This window comes from Martes martes (assembly GCF_963455335.1).
Source record: "Martes martes genome assembly, chromosome: 12".
NCBI lineage: Eukaryota > Metazoa > Chordata > Mammalia > Carnivora > Mustelidae > Martes > Martes martes.
Window position 1 is genome coordinate 8,086,787 of NC_137900.1, and position 26,088 is coordinate 8,112,874.

A 26,088-nucleotide genomic window follows, 5' to 3' on the forward strand; every position below is an offset into this window, starting at 1 on the left:
TATTACTGTCGATGTATTTCTTTGATTTTGTTATTAATTGGTTTATATAGTTGGCTGCTCCCATGTTAGGGGCATATATATTTAAGATTGTTAGGTCTTCCTGTTGGACAGACCTTTTGAGTATGATATAGTGTCCTTCCTCATCTCTTATTATAGTCTTTGGCTTAAAATCTAATTGATCTGCTATAAGGATTGCCACCCCAACTTTCTTCTGATGTCCATTAGCATGGTACATTGTTTTCCACCCCCTCACTTTAAATCTGGAGGTGTCTTCGGGTCTAAAATGAGTTTCTTGTAGGCAGCATATGGATGGGTTTTGTTTTTTTATCCATTCTGATACCCTGTGTCTTTTGATTGTGGCATTTAGTCCATTAACATTCAGGGTAACTATTGAGAGATATGAATTTAGTGCCATTGTATTGCCTGTAAGGTGACTGTTACTGTATATTGTCTCTGTTTCTTTCTGATCTACTACTTTTAGGGTCTCTCTTTGCTTAGAGGACCCCTTTCAATATTTCCTGTAGAGCTGGTTTGGTGTTTGCAAACTCTTTCAGCTTTTGTTTGTCCTGGAAGCTCTTTATCTCTCCTTCTATTTTCAATGATAGCCTAGCCGGATATAGTATTCTTGGCTGCATGTTTTTCTTGTTTAGTGCTCTGAATATATCATGCCAGTTCTTTCTGGCCTGCCAGGTCTCTGTGGATAGGTCCGCTGCCAATCTAATGTTTTTACCCTTGTATGTTACAGACTTCTTTTCCCGGGCTGCTTTCAGGATTTTCTCTTTGTCGCTAAGACTTGTAAATTTTACTATCAGGTGACGAGGTGTGGACCTATTTTTATTGATTTTGAGGGGCGTTCTTAGCATTTCCTGGATTTTGATGTTTGTTCCCTTTGCCATATTAGGGAAATTCTCTCCAATAATTGTCTCCAATATACCTTCTGCTCCCCTCTCTCTTTCTTCTTCTTCTGGAATCCCAATTATTCTAATGTTGTGTCGTCTTATGGTGTCGCTTATCTCTCGAATCCTCTCCTCGTGGTCCAGTATTTGTTTGTCTCTCTTTTGCTCAGCTTCTTTATTCTCTGTCATTTGGTCTTCTATGTCACTAATTCTTTCTTCTGCCTCATTTATCCTGGCAGTGAGAGCTTCCATTTTTGATTGCACCTCATTAATAGCTTTTTTGATTTCAACTTGGTTAGATTTTAGTTCTTTTATTTCTCCAGAAAGGGCTTTTATCTCTCCGGAGAGGGTTTCTCTAATATCTTCTATGCCTTTTTCGAGCCCGGCTAGAAACTTGAGAATTGTCATTCTGAACTCTAGATCTGTCATGTTACCTATGTCCGTATTGATTAGGTCTCCAGCCTTCGGTACGGCCTCTTGTTCTTTTTTTTGAGGTGAGTTTTTCCGCCTTGTCATTTTGTCCAGATAAGATTTGCTTTCTCCTGCTGTGGAATTCCGATGTTCTTGGTGACTGAAGTTGGTTTTGGATGGGTTTCTTGTTGATCTTCTGGGGGAGGGGCCTGTTGTAGTGATTCTCAAGTGTCTTTGCCGCAGGCGGAATTGCACCGCCCTTGCCAGGGGCCTGGCTAAGTAATCCGCTCAGGTTTGCTTTCGGGGGCTTTTGTTCCCTAAGCGCTTTCCGTAGAGTCCGGAGGACGGGAATGAAGATGGCGGCCTCCCAGTCTCTGGCCCGGAGGAGCCGAGAGCTTGGGGTTCCGCTCCTCAGTGCGCTCTCAGAGCAAAGCGCCCACCGCCCCGCCTCCCTGGCCTGCGGTCGCGCCTTGAGGAAAGCAGTCAATTGCTGGAGCTGGAGAAAAGCGCCGGGTCGCTTTTGTCTCCGTGGCCTCCGGCCGCGCTCCGAGCCCACCCAGCCTGCGACCGGCACAAGGTAACCCCGGGCTTAGAGCTCACTCCTCGGCTTTGTCGCTGTAGCCGGCTTCCCCGCTCTAATACCTGCGAGCTCTGCGGCACTCAGACACCCCCAGTCCTTCTGTGACCCCGCGGGACCTGGGGTTATGCTGACCCCGCCTGGGTTTCCCCCCAGTTTAGCCTCTGGAGCGATGTCTCCCAGTGGAGCCGACTTTTAAAAGTCCCGATTTTGTGCTCCGTCGCTCCGCCGCTTGCCAGGAGCCGGCCCCTCCCCCCCGGGGTCTATCTTCCCGTTGCTTTGGATTCACTTCTCCACAGGTCCTACCTTTCAGAAAGTGATCGATTTTCTGTTTCTGGAATTGTTGCTCTTCTTCTCTTCGATTTCCCGTTGGATTTGTAGGTGTTCACAATGGTTAGATAAGCTATCTAGCTGATCTCCTGCTACCCGATGTCGTCTCAGCCTGCTACTTCTCCGCCATCTTGACTCCTCTCTGCATCAGGGAGTTTAGATCGGGGGAGGGAGGGGCAATTTGCAAAGAGCTAGCTAGTCCAAACAGATTACAACAGATACTAAAATGGGAGTCTACAGGGCAAGACTGACCAGTGCCCAGAAGAGAGATAAATTAGAGAATTCTGACTCTACAAAGAAAGCTTAAAGGTAGAGGGGTTTCTGAATTGGGGACTTGGAGATATTGACTGGTTCCCCTCATACACCCCTACAGCCAAGACCTGATTGGATCCACCTTCTACCTGTAGGCAGATGCCCTTGCCATGATTTCCTATCTTTTTAATGTAAATGCGAGGTATAGACCGAAAAATGCACAATTCATAAATATACAGTTTGAGGCATTGTCACAAAATGGGCACAAAATGGGTGTCCCTGGCACCCAGGTTACATGATAGAACCCTGTTTCCAGAAGGGTCTTTGTGCCCCCTCCCCACACTACTCCTCCTGACTCCCTAAACCTCAGCACTCTCGTGTTTCTCATGCAACAGAGTCATTGTGCCTGATTTCATAGAAATGCAATTTTGTAAAATGTTTTCAATTGTGAGCTACTTCCATGGTCCAAATTATGTTTCATGGGAATCATCCATTCTTTCCCCACATGGCTAGAATTTATCCATTTTCATTGCCAAATAACATTCCATTATAGGAATCGACCTTGACTTATTTACCTAATCTGTAGATGATAAGGGGGTTGTTTCAAGATTTGGAAAACTTCAGAAATTGCCACTTAAAAAATTTTTTTTTAAGATTTTTATTTTATTTGTTTATTTGACAGAGAGAGAGAGATCACAAGTAGGCAGAGAACCAGGCAGAGAAGGAGGGAAGCAGACTCCCCGCCAAGCAGAGAGCCTGATGCAGGGCTCGATCCCAGGATCCTGAGATCATGACCCAAGCCAAAGGCAGAGGCTCAACCCACCCAGAAATTGGTGCCCCCAGAAATTGCCATTTTGGTATGTATCTTTGGTGAATATCCCAAGAAGTATGTGTATACTTCCCCACTGGGTATATGCCTTGGACTTAAACTTCTAAACACAACTCAATTCCATGAACCTTTTGTAGAGAAGACTGAATGTGCGTGAATATCTCACTTATTCTTAGCTGGGTGGTTGGGAGGACGGGCAGGGGCATCCTTGTGCCTGTCGTGGTAACTGAGGATGGGGGGGATTCCAGACTGAGCAGAAGGGTGCACAGACGAGATGGACATGGCAGGAAACCCAGGCTTGCCCACGTGATGAGCATAGTCAGAGGGATGCCCCCCTCACGGCACCCCACAGGACGTGGAAATGGATCTGGAACTACAGTCACTCTGTCCTCCACCTTGCGCTCCCACCTTAACCACAGACGTTAGCCACGCCGAGCCTACACGCTCTGGCAGGACTTTCTGTGTAACTGAAATCAGGTTTCATCCCTGATTTATTAGGATTTTCTCAAATTGCTAATACCATTATTCTACCCCCATCCATTTCATCAGTCGCAGTAAACCTCAGTCGCCTTGAATCAGTCCCAAACAGTCCCAAGGTTTATTTGGCCTTATACTTCTTAACACAATTTATAGCATTCAAATATTGAGTTAGATTTCGGGATGACATTCATCAAGCCTGCTGTAATATGCCCTCAACTTCTTTCCCATCATCCCTGTCATCTATCTTGGCAGTAAATGTGCCGTTGCTTTTACCTCTGTTCCATATGATCAGATAAAATCACTTTCTCTTTCCCAGGCTTGCGTTTCCACAGCGCCCAGAACTCAACTCCACGGACCGCTTAAACGTCACTACTTCCATAACGCTTTGCAATAAGCTCGCCTCTTCCAATATATATTTCCCCCAGGCTACACCTCAGATTTATTTGTTTGTTTGTTTGTTTGTACCTTTCCAAAAGTTGAAATCGCTTACATGGGCAGGGGGTGTTCTCTTTCCCAAAGCAAAGATCGAGAGGCTCCTGGGTCTCCAAGGATGCGTGCGCTCCCAGAGACAGAGGGTGGACATACCGAGACTTCTGGGAAAATCCCATTTATAGGGCTCCTTGTCCAGGCTGGGTTACTCCCCAGCACTACAATCCCCAGGGCTCCAGCCAAAGACACAGTGTTCCCAGGACAGAGGAGGCACCTAGCAGATGTGTTTCGAGAAGCCCTCAGCACTTACCGACTCAGCACCCCTCCCCAGCACTTACCGACTCCAGCCGAAGCCAGGGTTGGGTCATTCGGTCCCACCCTGCTTGTTCTGTCACCTGGGAATCTGAGAGCTCCAGAAACCACAACAAATGGAGCTTAAAATCCCCACAAGTTACCAGGGAGAGTCCCGGATGTGCCCTTGTGGGTATTTTGACATCAGTCATCCCGTGTGTCCCAGAAGCCCTCATTGTACACTCTCTAATGGGAATAGAGCACAGGCTCTGAGGACAAACTCGAATCTGCATTAAGAGACTGTACCAACTTCTGATATTGGGGCAGAGTATTTTCTTCCCCTATCGATGGAGGTTTACCACTGCCTCCCGGGAAAACCAAGGCACCCACATACCGCAGAAGGCATGGTAGAACTGGGGACACGGGAGCTAAGCTGTCATTCTGGAGAGCTAGGGAGCAGGATGTGGACATGACCCCTTGGGGCACAGGGTCTGGGAGCAGGAAGGTGGGGCAGCCCTAGGATGAGCCAGGAAGCCAGGGAAAGCCTCGAGCTCATCTAGCATATTCCGCCAGGAAGACTGATGGCCTCAGCCAGTCCAACCGCTACCTCTCAGACCGTTCCGTTTCCTGGAGTTCTCCAGGTCCTGCCAGTGTCACCCACTAATTCTTGTTCCTCTTCCACAGAGATGAAGAGCTGAGGAAAACAGGAGAAAGAAGAAAAGATGCTGGCCAGAGCCTGCCCCCTTTCAGCGAGAAAACTAGATCCCACTTCAGCGTGCTCGCCTCTCTCCCTGTCCTTTATTTTAGGTCCTTACGGGGCATGCCTATCTCAGAGTTTGAAGGCTTCTCGAAACACACGTCCTACAGTTCAATCACTCGGGCCATGTGGGAAAACCATAGCCTCTTCCTTGAAACTTTCATACGGCCTTTCTCCTGCTGGGCCAGTGCCCAACTAATGTCGAATATCCAGTTTGAAAGCAAGCACACCGCCATGCGGATTTCATCCATTCTTGCTAGCAGACCTGGAAAAGTCCTTCTCCAGAAATACATAGCTGCGCTGAAACCCATGATCTTGGTTTATCAGCAGAGAAGAGTAGAGACAAAAAAATAAAAATAAAAAATCCTATATTAAGCTTCAGCGATCCCAAACCTTGACGACTGTTGCCACAGTCAGGCAAGTTAATGCCACCATCTGCAACAGCTGGGTTTCCACAAATACCACGGGGCCTCTTACTCATCAGTGGCATTGTGTCTCCAAAGCCATGTTGGTTTTGCAAGACTGCCTGCTGCTTGGCACTGTTTCAGCGTGCGAATATTTCCATTGACGATGTCCCCATCTGGCAGCTGCCCAGGCGGTCATGCCCTGGTGTGCTTCGTGGTGTTCTTACAAGGGGATCAGGCCACGGAGAACGTGACACCTGCCTGAGGGCTATGCGGGAAATAGTCAGGCAAAGCGAAATGTCACAGAGCGCGGCTGCAAAGAAATAAATCAAATACGTTGCATGCTGTTGATGTAGCCAGGTGACAGGAGCCCATCTGGCTATAATCTAGTCCTCGGAAACAGAGTCAGAGATCCAAGAAGTGACAGCTGCACAGATGTAGGAATTTTTGTCCCCCATCAGTAAACCTGCGATGTCTGGATTGTCTGCAGTGCTCCCACTTGAGATGTTCACGCAGCTCATGATAACGTCTTTTCAATGGTCCCACGAACTTGGTGTTTCTAGGCTTGAAAGGGCAGCCGATTCTAATCACACGCTAGTCTCCCGGAGATGGGCGAGAGGCAAAGTTAGAGCCGCTATGTCTTCCTACTGGGGACCTCTCCTGAGTAGCTTAATCAAAATGTTCGGGGGAAGGGAAGAAGATAGAAGGTAGAAGTGGGTTTTCATTTTCTTTCCCGGTGAAAACCCATCTCTCATTCCATCTCAACACAAACAGAATCATGGTTTATGTCTCCCAGTTTTCAAAGGTGATTTCCTGCGCTTGTGGCATTTCTGATCTTTATTAGGCAATTACTCCCCACTCCTCCATCAGGAAGCTGGAGGAGAAAGAAGACGGAGGTGCCTTCCCATGTGCTTTGGGTACGAAGAGAATGGTGCCAAAGCCAATCCTTTGCCTATAATCAGTGCTGGCTGGACTGAATATAAACAAAGAACAAACATATCCATGGAAGGAAGAGGGCAAGCATTCTGTGGGCATGAGACTCACCTCCCCAAATGCTCCAGCCCCACAAGTGGGAATTAGGGCTCGACTGAAGCTGACTGTTCATCAGAGTGCACTGTTGTAAGAATGATTTCCAGACCCTTTACCCACCCTATTCAAATCCCTATTGGTGAGAGCTGAGTAAGAAGATGTCCTGGCAAAGGGGCCAGTTTGACTATTTACTAGCGGCCTCCCTCTGAGCAAATTACCTCTCCTCTGTAAGCCTCATTACTTCATCTGTAAAATGGAAATAGTAATAGGATCTACCCAGCATCATGGTAGCGTCAGCTCTCACTGGCTTGCGAGAGCTGTTTCTGTGCTTCTCTTCCCAACTCTGAGTTCAGTGACGTCACATTGATGGGTTGAAAATAACTAGGTGGGAATATTTACACCATGGAAATTGGCAAATGCCACACACCAGAGCATTTTCTTTTTTGGAGAGCTAGCTGTTAAACATTTGGGGGGAATTAATAAGATAATTTGTGTTAAAGGGCTTTACAGTGTCTTGCACATTGAGGGTGGTGAATCATTACCATATTTCATACATGCTAAGACTTTCTGTTTATTTGCACATCCGTAAAATCATTTTTATTTTATTTTGACTTATAATTAATAATATCTGATAGTTACAATTGGCAGCATTTTTCCTTAATGGCTTACAAAATAATGGTTCGTGTGTCCATCACTGGAGTGTTAAGAATTGATGAAACACATTATTATTACTATTATTATTATTACCAGCACCATCATTTTTATATTAGGTCCTTTATAACAGTCCACGTATGTGATTCTCAAAATGTGAGGGAAAACACCAAAGTCCCACCAAACCTCAAGTAGCATCTGGCTGATTCTAGGGGAGCCTGGGAAGTAGACAAAACCCTCCCTGTCTTCACCCTTGCCTACAACTGGGAGTTCTCCCTCCTCTCCCCAAGCCGTTCTCTCTCCCCAGGAGCTGGGGTCCCCACCGAAGGCACTCCATGTGTCTGGTGACAGGCAGAAGAGGGTTGGGATGCTCAGGAGGTTTTCTTGACACAAGAATGACCCACACAGATTCCAGCTTACAGTTTGATTCCTATTGCCTGGTAGGGGACAACGGCTGAGAACTAGTACCCATTGTTTGAATAATCCAATGAATGACTGAGTAGAAATAATAAAGATCTGCCAAATATGAAGATTTTAATACCTGAGACCACCAAGCTGTAGTAAATGGTACTCAAGCATCTTGCTACTGAGATGTAAATTACTCTAGCTCTTTTATGGGACAGTTTGCTGGTGCATATTAAAATTTAATACGTACCTAGCATGCTGCCTGCTTCAGAGAAGCAGTCCCGGGAGGCACAAACTAGAGTTCACAGGATGTTCGTGGCTGTGCCTTCTCGACTGGGAAAACCCAGAAACAGCTGAAACACTAATAAGGGATGGGTTAAATAAATGTTGCTGCCCCCATATCCATTCTGAGGACAGCAGTTTGGAGGAATGAGGTCAACTTGTACATTGTGACAAGGAAAGAAATATTACAGGGAGAAGAAAGCAATTTTCCGAACACCATATATACATAAGAGGATAATGAAACAAAACCATTTTTCCCCTGTATCGTATATGAGCTTTAATGTGTAAGTAAAACTGAGAACAGTTATCTCTGTGAACGGGGGTACGCTGGGTGTGGGGCGGGTGGAGCCTATGGTCAAGGCCGACTGTAGCTTGATTTTTATGCTTAATTTTAATTTTACAACCGACAGGTATTCCTAGGTTGTTTGTGTCACAAAAAATTGTGAATAAATAAGAGGGAAGCCTGGCCAGAGGATGCTCGAGCTGAGGCACCTGTGCGTGCAGCAGCTAAGGGAGCACTCTGCTGCGGAAGGGCTGCCCAGTGGGAACCGGCGCCTCGGAGGGAGCACAGCTGCGCACAGCTGCTCACACCTGCCCCGAGAGGAGAGGGCACGCGTGCTCTGATGGGACCTCAGTGGTCGCGGGGCCCTGCCTGCCTTCAGCTCTCCTCTGCTGTGGCCCCATGGGGTGGAGGTAGAGGGTCGGGGGGGTTTCCTGGAGAGAAGGATGGGAGAGGGAGAAGAGAGTCATGCCTACCTCACAGGACCATCACTCTCAGGCATGTGCATGCTTGCTGATGAAACAAATACCCATAAGGACTGGGAGGCAGAAATGCAGTCGAGGGATTCAGGACCGGACACCAAATTTCTGGCAAAGGGAGGCCTGATGAAGACGATGCCGACGTTTTTCATTTCCAAATCGTGGACAAAGTCTGATGTGCTCCGGGGACATTCGGCCACGTTGAAAATCAGGAACCAGCTTTGCCCACTGTGTGAACTCTCTAGCTCCGCGGCCACCTTTTGCAATTTTAATTAAAAAAAAAAAAAAATCTGTTCTGATGGCTCCCCCACACTCAGTGAGAGCAGCGGCAGACCCTAAGCTTCTTCACTGAGCGTTGCCTCTCTGGCTCTGGACAGGGCCGGGATGAAAGCTAAGATACATCCCATCACCTACCGGAGTGCCAGGCAGGCTGGGGTCGTTGGGGGGAAAGTGGTGTGCCATGGATTTCCATGGCCCCGGCACTGGTGAGCACACCTGCCATGAGGCCAAATGGTGCAGGGGGTCCTGGACGGGGAACCCAGCACGCATTCTACTACCCTCGAGGCTCTGAGCCCTGTCCTGGTTCGTGTGTTTGCAAATGGTTTGTTCATCAAACATCTGCGGCTGGTCATTTCAGTGAACTATTAACCGACCACACAACAGAAATTCGTTAAGCAGTTACTGTGTGTCTTCAGGGCTGGGACTAAGGATAAAATTGGGGGAAAGGGACAGCCAAGAGCCGGGCTATCAAGAATTCTAGGCGGACTGCTTCCTGATCAGAGGCCGTGGGAGGGTGGTTAGGACTGGCTTTGAAACCACGTCACTCACCAGCGGGATGACTTCCGTCCCTGGGCCTGTTTGTTTTTCTGTAAAATGGGATAAATGCTATTTCCTACTTCAACATCTGGTTACGATTAAAAGAGATAAGGATAAAGCACTTAGCTCAAAGAAAATCACCCATTATGACAAGGGCAAAAAGATTTCCAGGCCTCCTTTTATAAGTGAGGCCCAGGAAACGGGTATTTGCAGAATGGGGCGGGGTGGGGGGAGCAGTGCAACTTCTAGCAAAGCTTCACAAGCAAGTGAATTGTGGGTTCCTTTCATTCTCTTATCAGCTCAGTTCTAGAGGGTTAGAACATGAATTTTTCAGGCATTCATGTTATGGAAATCAACCTTTGCAGAAACCAAATGGAAAAAAAAAATCAGAACCTGAAAAACAGATGCATTCTATTTGGGATGTAAATTAAACCTTTTAAGAGGCTTTTAAGAGGTAGCTTTTCCAGGATAATTGCACTGGAAGGACTTGAGGCCAATCTGTCTTTAACCCAAATGTCACCTCACCGTGGATACAAGCGGGTCACTTCTAAATTGAGGCCATAATTACAGTGCCTCGGAATCCAATAGATGCTCCAGCAAATCTTCAGGCCCCTTGCCCCGGGTTATTGCTGGCAGGCTCAGAAGAGGTTTCCACGCGCGTCCATGGGGACTGGGAGCGGAGGATTGCCCCGCCCCGCCCCGCCCCGCCCCGCCCCGCCTGCTCTAGTGGGTTGCGCATAAAGGAAACTCACCAGTGCCCTTGCTGTCACCGCTGCTGATCCTGGGATCCCAGTGTCCTTGCCCAATGGTGCTGTCTCCATGGACCCCAAGGCTGTCAGCTCTTGGGGAGCCAAGGTGGTCACGGGTGACCTCCCAACCCCGGGACCATGCATCGTGCTTTGGGCCCAGCAACCGTTCTGTATGTGGTTCAGAGTCCCACCAAGTCCCTCATGGAATCCGTTCTGTCACCTTCTGGCCTTGGTTAGCAATACCGCAGAAGCTAAGTGCTTCCCGGACAGGGAAGAGAGACCAGACCACACCCTGTAAGGCCCCCTTCTCTATTCTCCTCAGCTGCCCCAGCTCCAAATATACCCCCTTCTCCCCAAGTTCTGAAAAGAGCCCCCAGGGCAAGCATGAAACAGACCCTAATGGAAGGAAGTTGCCCAGCCGACAACTTTATCAACCAAAGACACTGTGTTCCCAGGGCTGCTGAAGTCATTTGCTTGGCCTTCGTGGTCAATAAACCGAAAATAAGGTTTTCATGAACCTGGTAGACAAACAAACAAACAAAAACAAAAAAACGAAAAACAACACCCATAACACCTTAAATAGCTCCCTGATTTTGTTCCAAGCTTAGATCACAGTTGTTCTTCCCTATGGGACCTGGTAAAGGTAAATGAGGCATAAAAATGATCAGAGACATAAAAATACCAAATGGGAAATGCAGAAGATGTTTTACTACAGGTAAATTAATATTATAAACATTCCTTATAAGCTGATGCAAGTTAGAAAATTATCATAATAACAATTCCTTCAAAGCAGTGGCTGGTGAGGGCTGTGATGCACTGGTTAAAATTTTTTGGTTACCTGAAGATTACTACGAACCTTTGTACTTAAAATTAACTTTTTCCACTTCACTGCATTCACCAGGGGGAATTTATCGGAATGAATTCGTTTAGTCCTCCCTGCATATTTCTGTATTTCTCCTGTGTGCCAGGCACGATTTTAGGGGTATTATACGTGACTGACCAAGTAGACCAGACCCTGACTTCATGGACTTTCTTTCTGTAATTGGGGGACAAAAAAAAACAAACAAGAAAATAAGAGAGAAACATAATGTAGTGGTAAGGGTTGTAAAGATAAAGAGAGGGATCAGAGATGATAGGAATACTTTAAATAGGGTCAGGAGGAGGTGATACCTGAGCCGATATTGGATTGAAATGGGACAGCATGTCATATGGTTACCTAGAGAGAAGCATGGTCCCATTGGTAGTGGGGGGGGGTGCAAGTGCAAAGGCCCTGAGGTGCTCCAGGTGTTTGATGAACACAAAGCTAGGGTGTGAGGACAGTTTGGGGGGGGGGGTGATGCTCAGAAGTAGTGTCAAAGAGTAGGTATGCCTCGGTGAGGGTTTTGATTTTAACTCGGTGTCCTTGATGATAATCTATAAGTTTTGATTCTGATTCTAAAAATAGTCTGATCACAGCGCCTGGGTGGCTCAGCTGGTTAAGCGTCTGCCCTCAGCTCAGGTCATGATCCTGGAACCCTGGGATCAAGCCCCAACTTCCCGAATCCCTGCTTCTCCCTCTCCCTCTGCCTCTAGCTCCCACTGCTTGTGAGCTCTCCCTCTCTCTCTCTCTGTCAAATAAATAAATAAAATCTTAAAAAAAATATATCCCGATCATTTTTATAGAGGACGCTATGCTGAATCACCCAAATAGCCCAATCCTGCTACAGGATCAACGCAGTCATTTCCCCCAGATGCGGGAGGTGCGCGGCTGAAGCCTCAGGCACATCCACCAACTCCAGGCCCTGGGGCTGGAGGGCGGGGCCTCACCCTCGCTTATGCTCCGCCCACAACAATGGCAGCCAATGGCTGGTCAGCGTGGGACTGTGGAGGCTCCGCCCCCTGGCCTCAGTTGGAATAAGGGTTAAGTTTCAGGTTCGCTCAGAGCCTGTGGTGGGGTGGGTTGAGGTCTCCCGTGTAGTTGGACCACGGTCCAGCGTCTCCCCTTCTGTCCGGCTCTGCTTCCCGCAAGCGGCGCAGCGGTGGATCCTGGAAACACTGCCTGGGACGCCTCCGCGAGGCCAGTCCCGAAGCCTCAGAGCTCTCCCCTGGGGAGTCAACCCAAGACAATTCTGCGTGACAAGCTACGCGACGCAGATCTGTAGATGGGGAAGTCGAGGCTGACAGCCACCGTGTTCCGGAAAGTGGACGTCACCGGTGAGTTCACTTTTTATGAGGTTCTTGATTTGGCTGACCCCTGGGTGCGAGTCATTTGGTGCTTTTCTCTGAAAGCAGAAAACCGATGAGAAAAGGAAGGAGGTGGCGAGTGTTCTCGTGAGTTGGAATCCGGTTTTACTCTGTTCCGGTTCTTTGATCAGTGGCTTCACTCAAGGATAGGGATTAATGCTATTTAAGGGCGAGCAGACCTCCCAAGCAGCCCTGAGAAGTGGTTGGTTTATAGACCCACGCTTCTGAGTTCCGAAAAGCCTGAAGGTCTCAACGTAGAGAAGATGCGGCCAGACTTAAAAATGTCCTGTTCCTAATAGTCTCGTGCTTACGTGCACTCAGCCGGACTGGGCGGCGTCCTAATGCCTACAGGCGTTTGAGATTATTACTGATTGCAAATCAGATTGCAAATTGAAGGCAGATCATCTTGTACCCACCGAGAAAAACCTTTTGACCTCCACCATGCCAGCCTCCCAGCAATAACGAAAATGCGCCCAGCCCCTCTGCTTTGCTGATAGAATTCTCCAGCGAGTTACCTACCTACCTACCTACCTCTGCTGCTCCTTTCCGATGGACTCTAAATATTGTCGGAGTGACCGTGTAGCCAGCTAAAATCTACCTTTCCCAGTCTTCCTTGTTATTTGGGGGTGGGAGGGAGAGAGAGTAGGGGAGGTTACAGGTGCAGGGAGGAGTAACCAGAAGTCATTTAGTGGGAGTTCTGGGAAACCTCTCCTTCACCACCTGACCCAGGGGCTGGGCACCCTTCTGCTTTCCATGGTGTCTCGATCCTTGCATTTTGGATGCGTGGCTGACAAACTTGAGGGTATAAAGAATCCGCTGGAGGGCTTATTGGACACGTGGTTTGCTGGACCCCACCCTGCAGTGTCTGATGCAGCTGGTCTGGGATGGGTTGTTTCTCACAAGTTTCCAGGTGGAGATCACACTTGGAGACTGATGCCCGTTATTTGTGAATACAAGACCATCTTGAGGGTAGAAGCCAAATCCTAAGGATTGTGAAACAGAAAGATAGAAGGAGTCTGGGTTTCTGACATGAGCTTGGTGAGATTGTGATTTATGTTACAAAATAAATACTTGGTTTTCGTGGCTTCTCGCACAAAAAGTGTGCTAAGAAAGCTTTCTTAAAAGCTACTAATTTCCAGGGAAGTGAGAGAGAGGTAAAGGTGTCTTTTGTTTTGTTGATGAGGTACTTTTGGACAGGCCCCAGGTGACCTAAGGTTGGGGGTGATTGCCAAGGGAACCAACCCAGTGTTTGGAGGGTTGGAACTTTCCAGTGAAGGGAAAATGGTGGGGGATGGGCTCCATCTTCAGCAGCCATTAATTTAATCAATCATCCCTTGGTAATGCAGCCTCATTAAAAACTCCAAAAAGACTGGATTTCAGGGAACTTCTGGGTTGACAAACAGATGGTAGAGGAGTGTGGTTTGCCTGGAAGGGGCGTGGAGACTCTGAACCCTGACCCCATACCTTGCCCTCCCCATTTCTTCACCTGTCTGTTGATACATATTCTTTAATATCCTTTGTAATAAACCGGTGACCTAGTAAGTTAAAGGTTTTGGTGAGTTTCATGAGCTGCTCTAGCAAATTGACCAAACCCAGGGAGGGTCGTTGGAACCTCTATAATGGGTCAGTCCAAAGCATAGGTGTGTGGGGCGGGGGGCAGCCTTGTAGGACTGAGCCTTTAACCAGTGAAATCAGATGCTGTCTTTGGGTGGATAATGTCAGAATTGAGTTAAATTGTGGGACGCGCAGCTGGTGTTCAAGAACTTACTGGTGTGGGGTACCCCCCTCCAACATGTGCACACACATACGTACAAACACACTTTTTTTTCCCAAACACACTCTTTTAACTTAGACTCATCCTACCTGCCCAGATTGCCTTTTCCCGAGAGAAAAATAAAACCTTCACCACTACTCTTTGGATTTTCTATTGGATACGGCCGATCCTGCTCTTACGTGATAAAAAGGTCTTAGGCCCTATCTAGTATTTCCTTCCGCAAGCTTTTTAGAAAATGCCAGGGTCTCCTCTTTTTTCTCCCAAGCACGGAGGAAATTGAAACGTGACGGAACGTGACAGAATGTGACCTGGGAATGAAAGTCTTGAATTCTTACTGGAAGTTTGGCGGTACGGCCTCAGGCTGTCAGAATCGGTAGGCACGTGCATTTTTTCCTGAGAGCTGGTACACTGGGAACCCTGGGGGGAGGCCTGGGCGAGCAGGGGTGTCCCTAGCACTAAACGAGTTGTCCCCGGAATGGCAGTTCTGGGGAACTCTGAGTCTTATGCACCTGACACCCCAGGTCAGAACTTGTCTCTTTCCATAGAAAAAAATGGAATCAACAGAGTGGCTTTTGTTCCTTATTTGGAACCCAGGGACGACAAGGCTCAGAGGTCTTTCCAGGTGTCAACCTGCTTATCTGATTAAGGAAGGAAAACCCTGCCATGTTTAAAGTTCCTGTGATGAAAGTTTCTTTTGGATAATTACGCTCTTTCTGAAGGTTCTTTGTTAAAACTCTCTTGGAGAATTTTGTAAGCTTGCTTGTTGAAATAGTTTGTTTTTGTTTGTTTTTTTTTTAAATCAAAGATGAAGAGATAAGCTTGACTCTCAGTCTCAAATAAGATAACAGGTGATGATGACTGGCTGTTGCCATGGGTCCTTATTTCTGCTCTGATTGAGATAATTAAAGGGGTCAAAACATTTATCCCTCACCCACACGCGTTCCCCGTTGCCTGGTGATGCTCGGGGTTTGTGTGATTAGCTCCAAGCCCAGTGACTGGACAGCCGACACATGCTACCTGTAGGCTGAGGGTCCAAAGGAGCACAGGTAACATGAGGCATTGGAAATTGATCTTTGTCTCCCACAACCCACAAGGGAAGGCTGCCTTTCCCGATGGGACCATACTCCAGGTACTGTTAAATCGTGGAGTACTGGGGCACCTGAGTGTCTCCGTTGATTAAGCGGCTGCCTTGGGCTCAGATCGTGGTCCTGGGATCGAGGACCCCGTTCAGTTCCCTGCTCATGGGGAGTCTGCTTATCCCTCTGCCCCTCCCCCCACTTGTGTGTTCTGTCTCTCTCTCTCAAATAAATAAAATCTTAAACAAAAAAAAAGGAGTACCTGGGAGGAAATAAAAAGAATCCCATGAAACTAACTCTTAGAACGCTAAGCCTAAACATGGTCAGCCAGTATCGCTGTAAAAATAGCAGTTTGCTGGTTTCCCGGTTTATAGTCTCTTTCCCCCACTTTGAAACTAACCTGCGGAAAATACATCCTTGACTTTAGAACTTTCTCGGATATGATAAGCCTGCTGGGCTTCACAACCAACCCAGTGTCCCCAAGAGCAGCCATTGCCCTCCGGGGTTTCTGTCCCGTGGCCCCAGCCCGGGAGATTCCTCCTTCCCGCCTTTTTTCTGGGCCAGGACTGAAGCCGATGGCGGCAGCGCAGTGACTTTGGGGTAGGAAGTGGTGCGGTGCGCTGACCCGGGGGTCAAGGAACATGGCAGGTTGTGTGGTTGCCATTGGCTTTCATTCAAGCACAGTTAATTCCCCCTGAATGGAAGGGGCAGATGGAGCATGTCACCGGGTGACCGTGTAGGGTTGGTTTTGTTGGTCCTTGTTTTAACCAGGGTAACATGGATTACTGACCCTTCTCTGTGGGTGTGCTAGCAAAGAGGCGGGGGTTCTGTCTACCCTGTGTCACCCCCCCCACCCCCCGCACAACAGACCTCTGGCATTTAGGACCCCTCTCTTTTTTTTTTTTTTTTGCCTTTGTACATAAGCTGCAAAGTTGGACGTGGGAGGGTGGCTGATGTCCTCGGAGGACAAATTCGAAGGGGTCTGGCAGAAGTCACATGTGCAGACAGGATCAGTCCTGCTGTGAAATCCCAGGGCAGGTATAGGATGTTTTTTGTTTTGTTTTTACATAAACTGTGTTTTATTAATGGAATGGAATACAAGGCATCGTTAAAAATCAACAAACCGGAGCTCCATACAGTAGAAATGGATCTCACAGATAAAAATTTGAATGCAAGAAGCCAGACCCAAAAGTATACATCTCGTATGATTTCATTTACGTAAAACAAAATGTAAAACTAAACAGTGGTGTTTAGAGAACTTAAAGCTATAAATAAATGCAAAGGGATCAAAGTCAAAATACAGGTCCATTACAAGAGAGTCTGAAAGGGGCTGTGGTACGAGGGATACCTTCAACCTTTTGACCCAAGTGTCTCAGTTAACTGCATGTTTACTTGGATATATGTCATTAGGCTGTAGAATTCTGGGTTCTTTGTACATTTTGTTACATCCAAAACGTAATAAGTTAAAAAAGAGAGCAGAAACAATGAGAGGGAGGGAAGAGGGGAGAGTCTCTATGTTGTACTCAGGGTATTAGATAGTATTTCTAAAAAACTTCTCTGAAATACATATGGTGTATTAATTTTGATATATTTAAATTTGGGTTTCTAGGTCCTAACTAAACCCTAGTTTGTTAGTAAATTTTTAAAAGTTCAGGTTTTCCAATTTTAAAAGTCACTTTTTATTTTTGAATGAAGCTGCTAACTTGACATTCTTAAAAACCGGTCGAAAAGCCATGAGGGTCACCTGACAAACGTGAAGCCGAGTAAGTCATTTACCACGATCAGAAAACTGACTGGGTCATGAAAAAGTGTAAATTTTTATTCCCAAGTGAATTATTACCTATACTGACTTTATTTAATTATATAGATTTTTATTTAAATACTGGAATTTCTACTAACACATGGAACACACGAATGGAATTGTCAGAATGTGTCCATATCATGGAATCCAAGCTTGAGATTCTGACTGGTGCCCATGCCCTCCAAAATGAACACCGGAACGGCGTAATTTTTATCCATTTATATAACAGACTTCCATTTAAGTGTTACTTTCTCCAAGGAAAGATTTTCATCTAAAATGGGCTTAAAAATAAATAGAATAAGATATTAACAGGTAGAGGATGTTAATGAAGTCCGTCATTACATCATTCCTGGGCACGGGTAACAGGGTGAGCAACCGTATACATAGTCCTTCTTGCAAAAGTGACTGAGGAGAGCCATGATCAGCAACCCCGGGGTCCCAGCTTTGGAACAGTCCCCCTCAGGGGAGCTCATCGAAGGACCACCTGCCCACTTTTTAAGTCAATCCCGGACTCCCCTGAGACCCTTCCTGCTGCCAGCATCCCCTCCTCTACACCTCTACCTCCAAACTCCTTCCTTTTTTCCTGGTAGATCTTGATGGCTCAAAAGACCTGGAATGCCAAAGGATGGGACCTAGTTCCTTTACCTTGAAGGCAAGGGGGGTGCTTAAAACCTTCTACATTAACAAAGAGAGGAAACCTGTTAACCTTCCATATTGGCATTTCTGTGCATTTCACATGCATGGCCCTATCGGGGTGCGGGGAGGCCTCCAGGCAGGGACCTTGAAATGAGCTCCCCAGTGCCAGCGCATCCTGAGGACTGTAAATAGTAACTAACAAGGAAACAATTAAGTTTCTGGGCTGTGCTCAGTGGGTGTTGATTCTTAGCAGTCATTACTGGCATCTGAAATCCTGGGTTGAGGAATTAGAATCAACGATTTTTTTCCATTACTATTTTTGCAACACAGTAGGAATGAATATATATATATATGTGTGTGTGTGTATATATATATATGTATATATATTTTTTTATCCTGATGGCTTTGCATTACAGGCAGAGTGTCTCAAGTATGTATCGAAGACGCTAGCCAAGGGGCTCACATTCAGATTTCCTAGGAGAAAGTACTCGGTGAGGTTCTGGCATTGATAAAGCTTTTCAGTGTGGCACCATTTGGCCTCTAGCATGGAGACCCACCGCATCTGGTTAAAAGCTGGGGTTGCGAGGGGACGAGATGAAGAGCCTGCGGTGGGGGAGCCATTTCCAAAGGATCCACGATGCTCTCGAGACCATTACTGCTGCCTCTGTTAGTCCATTAACATTCCCTGATGGTCTGTGAGTGCAAATGACTAGATACTGATGTTTTAACAGAACAAATCAGACATGCCTCCTACTCTCCCTGTTATTAGAAGGGTATGACTTTTGAACTAACAAGGCACATCATTTTCATTTTACCTCCTCTCAAAGGAGCTTGGACTAAGCCTCTGCAGTTGACTGTCTCTTTTTAAAGATTTTTTTTATTTGAGAGGGGGTGTGGGGGAGGAGCAGAGGGAGAGGGACAAGCAGAATCTGCTCTGAGAGTCCCATGTGGGTTTCGATCCTGTGGCCTTGAGATCGACACCACAGCCAAAATCCAGAGTCTGAGGCTTAACCCAAGGAGCTGCCAGATGTCCCCCAGCCCCACTGATTTTCTTTTGCCAGATGCCCCCCACCCCCATTGATTTTCTTTTTCCTGGCCGCTTTCCTTGATCAAATCCTGAAACTTCATTTAGTATGTTAAGTCAGAACCAGAATCCCTGAAAACAAACCAAATTAATAATGTAATTCATTATCTAGGAGGCTGTTTCTGTGACTGTTCGGTTCGCCAAAAGATGAGAGACCAAAAAAGCAAGAGCAGTGAGAGAAGTAGAAGAAAAAGAAACATGAGAAATAGGGTCGATTAGAAAACACATGTGCGGCAAATGTAAGACTTTCCAGTGCTTTTATTTAAAAGGGTCTTGTCCTCGATGATTATGTTCTTACCTACATGAATTTATTTTTTTCTGCTTTGGTCAGTCTTGCACAAAGAATAGTGTATATACGTCCTAGCAGCAGTATAGTTGGATCAGAAAGTCTGCTGCTTCTGGGATGCTTGGGTGGTGTAGTCGGTTAAGGACCCCACTCTTGGTTTCTGTCTCAGGGTCATGAGCTCGAGCCCCCATTGCTTTGGGCTTTGCAATCAGCATGGAGTCTGCTGGGGACTTTTTCCCTTCCCTCTCCCTCACCCTTTGCTCCTTCCCTTGCTCATAGGCTCTGTGCATGCATTCCCTCTCTCTCTCTCTCTAAAATCAATAAATAAAATCTTATAAAAAAAATTACCTCTATCCCTCCCCGGCATTCTCTCTGTCTCAAACAAGTACATCTTTAAAAAGATCTTACTGTTAAAGATCACTCTTTAAAACTTTCTAAAAGTTTTGACAGATTTTGGTGGTTTTTGAAATAATGGTAAAAACCTAAGAAGCAATGCACACGAACTTGGCACATCATGACCGTCTCTATGGGCATAGTCCCTAGTATCACGAATGTTGACATTATTGCTACTACCAAACCCCTTAGCTACTGATTTTGATCCCAAAGGCAAACAAGAGTTTGCTTCAGGTTGAAATCAGGGTCTCAGTTTCTTTCTGGCTGTATATAAAACATTTTTGGTGACCGCAAGGTAATGAGTTAATTTCCTTGCTGTAATGATGCTTGATTGGCAAACACGAGGCAACAGGAGTGAGGCAGCTTCCGGAGGCAAACCAAGGACTTAAAAGGTATGCAGTCCCCCACACTGTAGAATTTTTCTTTTTTCCTAATGTGTTCTTGTTAAAAGCAGTAAGAACTAAACGTTTTTGCACGTTCGAAGGGCTGCTTCCGTCCTCCAGATCTTGGTGGTGGTGGGTGGGAAACCAGCAGCCTGGGTCTTGGTTCTTATTAAGGCTTGGATAGACAGGAGTGGAATCTAACCCTCAGCTAGTGCCCTGGACTCTGAAAACACTGTTTACCCCAGCGTTCCTGCTGCCCCTACACGCTTAGCCGACTTCTGAAAGTCCGTGTTAGGTAGGCACTCCTTTTGACAAGCTTCTGTTGAAAAAATGAAGCGGGCTGCCAGGGCGGCTCAGTGGGTTAAGGGTCTGCCTTTGGCTCAGGTCATGATCCCAGGATCCTGGAATCAAGCCTGAGCGCCCCCCACCCCCAGGCTCCCTGCCCATCGGGACGTCTGCTTTTCCCTCCCCCTCTGCTTCCCCCCCCCCCACCCTAATTGCGTGCACTCTCGTTCTCTCAAATAAATACAATCTTAAAAAAAAAAAAAAAACCAATGGGAGGGTTGACCTAGTCAACCTACTGAGCCATGAGGTGAGGGGTTGCAAGAAAAATAGACACAATCTATTGTTCCTTCTCTGAGCCTGGGTAAGAGGAGGACAGAGTGAAAAAGGTAGCTAAAGCCCAAGCTTGCGAGTCTGGGAGACCTAGGTCTGAATCGTAGCTCTCTACCTTGTTGGCTGTGTGACCTTGGGCCGGTTACCTGACTTCTCTGAATTTGAACTTCCCAGGACCATTTGGAGAATCACGAGATTACAATGTGTGTATCAATTGTATCCGTGCAGGCAAAGTAGACCATGCAGAGCAGTAGTTAGTGCCTAATGATCTGACACGCCTTGCTGTTTCCCCGGATGTGACCGTGGTTTGCGGTGTAGCTCAAGGTCTGCCCCGAGCATCAGGGCGCATGTGGATGGAGCTTTCCCGGGAGATCCATTGCGGCCCGGGTGGACTGTGTGGTAAAGAGCTTACCTGCAGTGTCCTCCTCCTTTTACTTAAACAGAGTCTCCTTGCCGTGGGCAAGATGAAGACCCTTAAATCTCGGTCTTCAGGTCTAAAAGAAATAAGGCCTTCCCTTTGGGTCAAAGGATAATAAAATGACTCTGCCCACAACGTGCATTTCCCTCCAGCCGCCTCTTTGTGAGCGATTCCCTTCTAGTCCCTGGTGGCTCCTATCCGTCCATAGCCTTTCTCTCCCGTGAGGGAGTAAGTGGTGGGAGCGTGCACCAGTTTCTGGAACAGAAGACGGCGCGGAGAAGAATGAAGTAAAATGGCTTGCATCCTTAGATAAAGGCAGAGCCCCTTTCCTCAGCGGTGTTGTGCAGAAAAGGATTTATTGCACAACAATGAGCTTTTATTTATTTCTCTTTGAGGAAGCCTCTTTGCATTATTATTCATTCGGCAATTCCGCTGGGTGTTCAGAGTGACAGCTTGCCAATTTCTTTCACAAACATTTTGGACTTTAACATCTTAATCCGAAACCATGGCGGTGATGACGAGGGGGGCGGTGGTGGGAGCATGTGGGAAAGGTAGCCGCGTTTTCCAGGCGCTCGCACCGAGAGCAGTGTGCTAAATGTGTCACTCTGACAGCTGAAGATGCAATCATTGCCAGGGGACAGCAGACGGGGGCCCTTTAGGGCGTTCTAGAAGTATGGCCCGTGGTGGGGCATGCTCATGTATGTGTGCGAGCATGAGCCCACCTGCGTAAGCCAAGCTAGCACCTGGGGCTTGGTCCCTTGTCACTGAAGGCAGCAGCGGGTCACCGAGCTATCGAAAGGCCATGCCTAATCAATTTCATTAGGTATCTCTCTGCTCAGTACGCCCTGTTCATCCTGCTTTAGTGCCTTCCCAGCCCGGGCTATTAATATTCTTCAATTCCCCTGAGTTATTTGCCCTGTTAGCTGTTGATCCAGTGACAAGTAAGTCCCATGAGGACAGGAACCTTGTTGGGTTGTGTCCCCTGCCGCATGCCCAGCACCAAGAACAGTGCCTGGCACAGAGGAGAGGCATCGTAGATATTGACTGGATTAAGGAATGCGTGAGGGAGTGCTGAGCCGCGTGAAGGCGGGGTAAGACGGTGTCCCTGATCCTGCTTTATAACCCAGTGGAAAGCAAAGTGAACCCTAAGAGAGCCTGCCAAGCAAGGTCGCACATCAGAAGCTCTTGGTTTTTCTTTGAAGGGTATGGCCTACAAGGGATGACTCTGTGTTCCCTGTGCGGAAGGAAAGACAGTCCGTTGCTATCCCCTTTAAACATTCTCCTGGGAGAGTCAGCTCGCATCACCCCGAGACATGTTTTGCTGGCTTGCACAGCGTGCTTGACTCTGCACCTGACCCCCTTTTGATCTCGCTGCTGAAGTCCGGAGGCTCCCCCACCTGCCAGTGTTACCCACTGGTTTGCTCCCTTCCCTCCCCGTTACATATGTATGTCAGGTGATGGCTCAGTACAAATGCATCCTTCAGAGAGCTATTTCTCAGCCTGTGTTGTGAAAAATAGCAGATGCTGTGGTTGTTGATAGACTGTATGGGAAAATGTTTCTGCGGTCAAATGCATGTGGGGCTTAGAGTTCACTGAGGTCCTCCTGGTAGGTGATCTCCCAGCAGGCATTTAGATATCTGAGAAAGAGCCCTAGGACATAGTGGGTATTCTCCCCAACTTGACTGACCCTGGAAACTTTCCGTCCTAAAATAAATATTGTCTCTTACTATCCCTGGAACATAGTTTGGGGAAACGCTGGTCTAGGAGAACGGCACATAGAGGGCTTAGCCTGAGCCCAGCCTTTGGGGGTTTGAATGCTGATTGGTGGCTCACCAACATTTGGTTGGGAATCACCACAATGGGTAAGTTCATGGAGCCAGGACCGGAAGAGTTCAGAAGAGGGGGAAACTGAGAAGGTTTCATGGAAGAGGTCGGATAGAGCTGGGCTTCAGGTGATAAGCAGGATTTAGAGGACAAGAAAAGGAAATGGGAAGTCGGGCAAATGAGAAATCTGGGCAAAAGTGAAAAAACAGGGTGGTGCACGCCAATGAGTGTTCTTATTTCAAAATTTAATTTGCTCAGGTCCCTGAAAATTCAATGGGACTTTGATTAATGGTTCCAATATCCAGTGCTATTTTTCTTATTAGTGCAGTGTGTTAGTGTGTGTCCTCTGAAGCCGATGCTAAAACGGGATTCATTGTACAGGGTTTTTTAAGGGGAGTGGCCGTGGGACCAGGGGAAGCTGGGAAATCCATCAAACTGGGATGGGTTTGACCCCATGTGGAAGAGAAGGGAAGAAGAGTCGGTTCGAAGTGTCCTCGGCTGCCGCGGGAAGGTTCAGTAATAGCATCAGGGAGTCCTGGCGTCCAAATCAGCCCTCAGAAGTGTCCTACGTCTTCTAGGATGAGCACTGCCCAAGGATTTCTGCTGTTCTCCGTTCCCAGTAGGGAGCAGCCCATGGAAAGCAGGGCTTAGATGCAAACACGGTGACCGGTTCCAGAGCTCAACAGCTGGCCCCTGGACCAGTGATGATTCCTGTGGCTGGAATTCTATAAGATACTGTTCTCATGATGGTCATGAGATGGGTCAAGAGACGGGTCTTTATCCAATACACCTGTTTAAAGGTTGTACATCTGAAATTATCGATAAAGGCGGGATGGTATCTGATCCCAAGGGTACCGACTTAGCCTGGCAAAGGGGTCTTGCTACTTTCACTTGATCAATCACCAGTCAAGAATATTGGAGTTTCTCCAGGGGGTAGGTTCTGTGATCATGGGATCTCAAGCTTCCAAAATCAGTTGTTGAAGATGGGGGACATTATCCTTAAGGATAAGAGTATGATCTACAAATACAAAACCGCCAGCGTTCCTCCTGGGGGCCTTGGAAGGGACCCCCCAACCAGTAAGTAAGGCCATCTCCAGCCTCCTTTACTTGGTGATAAATCACCCCGCCTGTCTGCAAAATGTGGGTGAGACACTTGGAGAGCATACAGGAGCGTATTCAAAAATAATGCACTGCTGATTGATCCGTGAATGTGTAAGCTGCCTCACGAGTGTTTAATTATCTGAACTGTGTGTGCTTTCAACGGTAAAGAATCAGCTGACGAGAGCCGGGGAGTGAGCCACGGAGGTTAATGCACAGGGGACGACCCCTGGGAGCTTTCTCCAGCAGAGCTGCCCAAGCTGTTGAGGCAGACCCTGGAGGATGTGTTCTCGAAACTCCGCTGCGTCACTGTCCTTGGCGAGGATCACAGCACAGCTTTCAATTTTCTGGGTCTCTTCAGGGACACAAAATCGGGAAACCAAGGGACACATACAGCACACGGTGCGATGGTTCCCCGAGCCAGGCATCAGAGTGGAGCCTGAAAGGCAGTCGGATCCTGAGGGTTGCAACTAGCAGAGCTGTGTTGGTTTGTAAAGACCCAGGGATGACCTGAGTTTTCCCCGAATTTGCTTTCTTAGAGGATTCCAAACGACTCCGATGTTGCTCTGCTGCTGCTGCTGCTTATGAAAGCAAGAAAGCAAGAAAAAAAGTGGAGGGGAGCCTGGGTGGCTCAGTCGGTTAGGTCGTGATCCCTGCGGAGCAGGGAGCTGGATGCCAGACTCGATCCGGGAACCCTGGGATCATGACCTGAGCTGAAGGTAGTTACTTAACTGAGCCACCCAGGCGGCTCTTAATTATCTTTTTAAAAAATCCAGCTTAAAGTTTGTCTTTTCCAGAAAAAATGTATTGAAATACTCTTTTTCACCCCCTACAGACTCGCATAATTCACACAGTCCCACACTCACCCATGCGCATTCCTGATACTTGATGTGGGAAGCTGTGGGTACTGCTTTATTTCTCCTTTGTCTTCCCGCTGTGGAGTAACTTGTAGCAGACCAATGATTCAAGAAAGGTGGATTTTTAAAAAAATTCACCTGCTGCAGGGCATCAAGGGAGCAACAAAGAAAATCAGGATTTGAGGGGCCAAGATCCCAGGAGAAAGATATTTCATTGATGGAACCCCACCATTTTATACTATGCATTTCTCCTTGGGGCACGCGCTCGTTTTGGGGTATAGTTCAAGGGGCTGAGAAGGTAGGCAAAGGTGACTTCTAAGAGGCTAGTCAGGCTTTTGCCAATCTACTGAAACAAGAGGGAAGAAAAATCGAGTTTGGGGGACCCAGGACTTGCGGTCCAGAGCTCTCCAAGAAGGCAAAGGAGAGGAATGAGCCCAACATTTGTAGGTCTTCTCCCCCTCAAGGCATTTGAGGATTTGACGAAAAGCTTAAAAGCCAAGTTAATACCATTTGAAAATCAGACTGGAGTGTTGAGCGGTATCTTAATCCCAGCGAGACGAAAATCAGAGGTCAGGATACCTTCAAACACCGCATAACCTCGGGTGGGAGTCCCAAAGGACTAAATATCCTAAGAGCAGGGGGGTAGCAGAAGTAAACTGAGGCTCATGTGAATTGAGGTGACCTGGCCATCAGTCTAGCTGCCTGCAGAGGGTGGGATAGATTCTCTCTGGAAGAAAGTATCAGGCAGAGCGCCTCCAATTTTTTATACACAGTGTGTCTAGCAAGCAATCAAAATTTGCTAAGAATAAAAAAGAACCCAGGAGATGAAAACAACAGGGAGAAACCAAGTCACAGGCGACTCAGCCACTGGAATGATCCGATATTGGCTTGACTGTCCTCAGGAAAAGGATAAGCTGGAGAATTTTACCAAGCACCGAATCTATTTAAAAAATGATCAAATGAGAATTCCATAAGTGCTATTAAGATATCAGTGAGTGGATTTAACATTCATGATAAAGCTGAAGGTTAATTAAGTAAAAGTGAAGTCAGCACAAAATATCAAAGCTAAATCACTGGCAGAAAAATAACACAGCTTATGGGAGAGAGCAGGAGACAAAACGCAGGGAAAAGGTCTCCCGTACTTGGAATTGGAATCCCAGAAGGACGGGAGCGAATGGAAAAGAAGCAATACTTCAAGAGAAAATGTCTGATGATTTTCCAGGACTTCGGAGCGCCGTCAAGCCACAGACTGACCAGGTGCCGTGCACGAAGT